Here is a 6,000-nt window from a genome sequence, read left to right as displayed (position 1 = left end):
CATGAAAAACATCCATGAGTACGCATCATCTTCCACCTGAGTCTGTTAAAAGAGGTTGAGATGAGACTGTGAAATGATTGGGATTACGAACCTAGTCATTTTGCCGCTGGTGAGATAAGCTAAGGAGAAAGGATGAGAGAGGGAGAGAGGGAGGGAGGGAATGAGTCAGTGGGTGGCTGGGTGGCTGGCTGGTTGGCTGGCATGTTCCCTTCAAAAATTCCTGGCCAGTTGAACAGCTCGGAGGGAAGGCTAAAGAAAGACAGGACACACAGTAAAATCAGTACGAAGGTTACATGGAAGATAGAACAAACAGTAGGATAAATACGAAGGTTACATGGATGATAAAGTAAAGTAGGAGAGATAGAAGAAGAATTAAGTCACCATTAAATTTGAAGAGTTACACATAACAGAGAAATGTAGGAAAAATACCACCAAATTCACGAGTGTCACCTGAAAAAAATGTCACGTAAAGAAAAGAAAACGAAGAGTCTAGCGATTTAAGAAGAATTAAGTCACCATTAAATTTGAAGAGTAACACAGCACAGAGAAATGTAGGAAAAATATCACCAAAATACACAAGTGTCACCTGAAAAAAAAGTGTCACATAAAGAAAAGAAAACGAGGAGTCTAGAGCGTTTTGTCTTTTAAGAATCAAGAGTTATGCCTTGCGCTCAGAACCGCTTTCCTTTATGGCACAGGGGAAGGAAGCGGTTGGGCGGGAGAACAAGGGGAATTCCGTATGATAACAGTGCTTCAGACACCGTACATATATTGTTCCACGAGGAAAGAATAGGCATTGTATCGACAGTGGTGGTGGTGGTGGTAGTGGTGCTGTCACTGGACGCTGCCATTACTGAGATGAAACTGGGGGAAGAGAGAGAGAGAGAGAGAGAGAGAGAGAGAGAGGATAATTACAATATTGCGTTAACGTTATCCAAGTGTTGTGAAACTTGCGAGAAGTGTGGCAGCACCTCCCTGTGTGGTGTTGTGGTGTTGTGGAGTGGTGGTGTGGTGGTGGTGGTGGAGAGGGTTTCCTGCAGCTCCTTTGATATGTGTGTGTGTGTGTGTGTGTGTGTGTGTGTGTGTGTGTGTGTGTGTGTGTGTGTATGGTGTTGGGTGTGTGTTTCAGCTTTTGTTATGTTTTTTTCCTTCATGGAGGGGAAAGCTTCAGTTCCTAAATGCCAATTGTTTTGATACGGTACACGAGCGTGGGAGGCGAAACACTGCAAGGTAAAGGGTGGAAAAAAAGGCTGAAATAGGTGAAATAAAAGTGAAAAGCGTGCCAACCTGCGCTACGAAGAATAGGTAATGGGAAAGAAAGAGAGAAAAAAATTAGCAACAAGGCACTCCATGAAACAGTAATGAAAAAAAAAACATCTAGAAAAAAAAGCAGAAATAAAAAGCTTGCCGCATGTTCTCATAAAAAAAGGAAAGGAAATATTTCTGGCATACATCACCCCTATAAAGGCTGAAAGGTGAAGCATATACAGGTGAAGCCCAAACAGAGAAGTACAAATAGGTGAAACCCATGCAGAGAAACACGTACAGAAGAAAAAAAAAAACACACAGAGAAACAGATACAGAGAGAATAACGTACAGGAGAATCAGATACAGGGAAACACATATAAGGGAACCAAATACAATAGAATTACACACAAGAGAATCACATACAAGAGAGTCACATACAGAGAATCACATACAAAGAATCACATACAGAGAATCACATACAAGATAATTACATACAGAGAATCACATACGTACTGTACAGAGAAAACGGAAGAGAATCACATACAGAGAATCACATACAGAGAATCACATGAGGTTGACGTATAAGAGAGGGCAACACAGAGGGCAAGGTGAGCGAGGTCTTAGGTGAGGCGCCTGGACTAGAGGTGGTGAGCTGGTAACATGGCGGGCGAGGCAGACTGAGGCAGACTGAGAGGCGAGGGGCGTCATGAAGTATGCAGGCCCTTCCTCTGTTCCCCTCTCGTTCTGCTCTCAACCAAAGGATGCTGTGCCCTGAAAAGGCACATGAACGGAAGGAAACAAAGCTTGGGACACTGGTACAGGGGGTGTGATGCGTGACTCGTGACTCGTGATGGTACAGGTGGTATGATGCGTGATTCGTGACTCGTGGTGGTACAGGTGGTGTGTTTCGTGACTCGTGATGCGTGGTAGTACAGGTGGTGTGCGTGATGAGTGACTCTTGATGGGCCAAACGTGACATCAGGACAGTCATCACCACGCGAGCTAAGAACTTGAGGGAAAAATTGTGGACCAGCGCGGCCTCGTTAAAAGTTATCTTCCCGCGCCGAGTCAAGGGTGAAAGTGAAAATAATGGAATAAAAAAGTCGGAGGAGGAAAATGGAGTTGGTCTGCGCGTCAAGTACATTATTTTAAGGCCACGGAAATGGAAAATGTGATTGTGGTAATTCTTCTCAGGTTTTTTTTGTGTTACGTTCAGATTAGATGTTCATGAATTTGTGGGATGTTTGAAATTTGAGTTTGTTTTCTTATTTGGTCTTCTCTGGTTCCTCGAGGTTACTGAAATTGTCTTGTGTATATTGTACATGGTGGTTTTGAGGCACCAAGGACACAAGCAGTGAGGGAATAGTACAAAGCATTCTAGTACCTGTTTTTATTAGAGAGAGAGAAAGAAAAAAATAACCACAGACAAGATTTTCCTGATGCATGTCCATTCTTGGTGAGGCAACGGTAGTAACCTAACACACACACACACACACACACACACACACACACACACACACACACACACACACACACACACACACACACACACACACACACACACACATCACAATCAGAACACTGGCGTACCTCCTTCGTACCTCTGAGCCCTCACCACTAACAAGGCAATTCCCCAATCCATCCACCGAACCACCTATCCACCCTTCCTCCACGCCCGCCACACCCCACGCAGGAAGGGAATAGGTGGGGCCGTCCCAAATCCCTTCCAAAACACAGTAGCCAATCCCGGCGGCTCCTCGCGCCCCTAAGCTGCTTGTGTCGCCTCGCTGCCTCCCTTAATTAAGTATAACGAGGAGTGAAGACGAGGTATTACAATCTACTACTGGGAGCGTCGCCTTCTCGCCTTCCTGACCCGCCGCCCTCGCTTCCTCCTCTGTATCGGGGACGGCTTTCTTTGTGTGGCTCTTTTCTGCTCCCGGTGTGACGTGGGATGAGTGCGGCGGAGTGGCTAAGCAGGGCAGGCGGGTATTAGAGTGGTGAACGTGTAAGAGGATTGTCACGCGGGTAGATTAACCATTGTTTTGGTTTATGTTATAAGATTGTAAGGGTTTGGAAAGGTGAAGGAAAACGGGGATAGCTTAGCATCATGGTGGTGTGTTTATCCCTGTTAGTACTGGGACGCATTCTTACTATGAATTTTGTGTATGATTAGACGATTTTATTGACATTAGGAAGGATCTATGGAGGTCAGAAGATTAACTGCTTCAGTCTTCACTATTTCTGTCCTCACATAAATTTCTGAAGCTGTGTAGAATCACCAAATTGTTACCAGAATGAATATGGATGCGCGTCATGGTACGGAAGAGGTTAAGGAACGCTCTGCTCTCTCACCACAACTATTTTCCAAGGCCACAGTAATGATTAGCGGGGTTTTCAAGAGTTTCTACAGTTAATAGTGTAGAAATCATGTCACTCTAACTTAGGCTCGTATTTTCAAACATCTCTGTGCTTCATCTCCACTGTTTCAAAAGGTTTTATTTAAATTTACACGCTTTCTCTAACCCTTTCAACACAGGGACACAATTTTACCTTCAGATATGTGTACGATTAAGACATTTTATTTACGTTAGGAAGGGTATTTAGAGGTCAGAGGATCAAGGGCCAGAATCTTCACTATTTTAATCCCAAACATGAGTTTCTGAAGGTGTATAAAATCGCCAAAGAGTAAGCAGAATGAATATGGACATGCGTCATGGTACCAAAGAAGTCAAGGTGTTTTTACGGTTTTAGAGGCAGAATGACAAGATTTCTAAATTACCAACAGGAGAAACACACTAGAAAACCCTGCTAATCATCTCTGTGGCATTGAAAAATAGTCGTGGTGAGAGAGCAAAGCGTTTCTGAATATGGACGCCAACAAATTAACCTTGAAACACACACACACACACACACACACACACACACACACACACACACACACACACACACACACACACACACACACACACACACACACACACACACACACACACACACACACACACACACACACACAATAATAATAATAATAATAATAATAATAATAATAAAAGGAAAAAGCTTACTAATACTCCACCAATAGAAATACAAGCATCAGAACATATCCTCTTCAGACTACAAGCAGTGACCGTGGCGAGAAGAGCGGCGCTTAGAGAAACAGTGGAGGGAAGGAAGGTGGGAGGGAATTGTTTGGGGGACAGAATAGATCAAAATAAAAGGGTCTTGCTGATTGGTCAGGCTGTAAAAGTGACCCGGAGGCGCCCGTCAAAGGAGGGAATGGCTCTTCTGGGGGTGTGGGCGGAGAGAGAGAGAGAGAGAGAGAGAGAGAGAGAGAGAGAGAGAGAGAGAGAGAGAATTTGTGTCTTGATTTAGAAGTTCGTGCAGTTTCCCTCTTGTTTAATTGCTCTCTCTCTCTCTCTCTCTCTCTCTCTCTCTCTCTCTCTCTCTCTCTCGCCTCGCCCGTCTCTTCTTGTGTTTCTCCCGCCCTTCTCCGCCCACCTGTTGCCGCCTCGCCTCTCTCAAACAGTAGCAGGGGCGTTAAGACTCGAGTTATGGGGCGTGGTCTGCGGGAGGAGGAGGAGGAGGAGGAGGAGGAGGAGGAGGGCTGTAGTAGAAAGCGACAGTTGTGTTGTGAATGTAAATAAAAAGTGTTGAAGGGAAGACTAAAGAGTTTTGTTGTCTCACTATTCCTACTCTCTCTCTCTCTCTCTCTCTCTCTCTCTCTCTCTCTCTCTCTCTCTCTCTCTCTCTCTCTCTCTCTCTCTCTTGCTTGGATCACGTTACCTTGCCATCTGTTAGTAACTTCTCTGCCACTCACAAATGTTTCCGCATCAACAAGCATCATTCATGTCGCTTTGCATGACCACGCTAGTGGCTGGCTGGCTGGCTGGCTGGCTGGCTGAGTGGTTGGTTGGCTGAGTGGCTGGCTGAGTGGCTGAGTGACTGGCGGGTTGACTGAGTGGCTGAGTGGGTAGGTGGGTAATGGGGTGAACAGTTGGCTGGCTGCCTGGCTGGATGACTGGCTGGCTAACTGGTTGACTGAGTGAGTGATTGGGTAGGCTGGTAATGGGGTGAATTGGCTGTCTTGATGGCTGGCTGGATGGCTGGCTGGCTGGCTAGCTGAATGGCTGGATGGTTGGCTGAGTGTCTGAGTGCGTAGGTGAATGGGTGGGTGAGTGGTTGTGTGGGTAGGTGGGCGTCTAGCTTGTTCCTCTCCGTCTCCTTCCTCGCCTCTGTTAACCCTTCACGACCATGACGCGTTTCCATATTCATTCTGCTTACTAATTGGTGATTTTAGACAGCTTCAGAAACTCATGTGGGAGATTAAAATAATGAAGACTGTGGCCATTAATCTCTGACCTCCATAGACCCTTCCTAATGTCAATAAAATAGGATAATCGTACACAAATCCCAAGGTAAAAATGGGTCCCAGTATTGAAGAGTTTGGAAGCGGATTAGATAAACTGATAGAGAGGAATGCTTTATACAAGGACTGGCCTCGTGTAGACCTGATAACTCCTTGCAGCTTCCTTTACTTTCCCGTGTTCTCCTAAGCAGTTCCTCAAGGCCAGATCCTCCCTCCCCCTTCCCATCCCACGCCCTTCTCATACTTTTTCGTATTCTCGTATAATCAGCAGTTCTTCAAGGCCAGTTCTCCTCCCGCTCCCCAACCCACGCCCCCTCCCTGTCCCTATCTCACCTTCCCAGTCCCTACCTTTTCTTCCCAGTCCCCTACCTCTCTTCCCACGTTCA

General features: G+C 45.7%; 1 protein-coding gene across 7 annotated transcripts in view; it reads left to right on the top strand.

The window, feature by feature from the left end:
• LOC123514644 (leucine-rich repeats and immunoglobulin-like domains protein 1) overlaps window positions 1–6,000 on the top strand; it is a 486,618-nt gene that overhangs the window by 160,526 nt on the left and 320,092 nt on the right. The window lies entirely within an intron of this gene.

This window comes from Portunus trituberculatus, chromosome 38 (assembly GCF_017591435.1).
Source record: "Portunus trituberculatus isolate SZX2019 chromosome 38, ASM1759143v1, whole genome shotgun sequence".
Classification (NCBI taxonomy): domain Eukaryota; kingdom Metazoa; phylum Arthropoda; class Malacostraca; order Decapoda; family Portunidae; genus Portunus; species Portunus trituberculatus.
The sequence above is the reverse complement of the archived record's forward strand: the minus strand, read 5'-3'. Positions and strand labels throughout refer to the sequence as shown.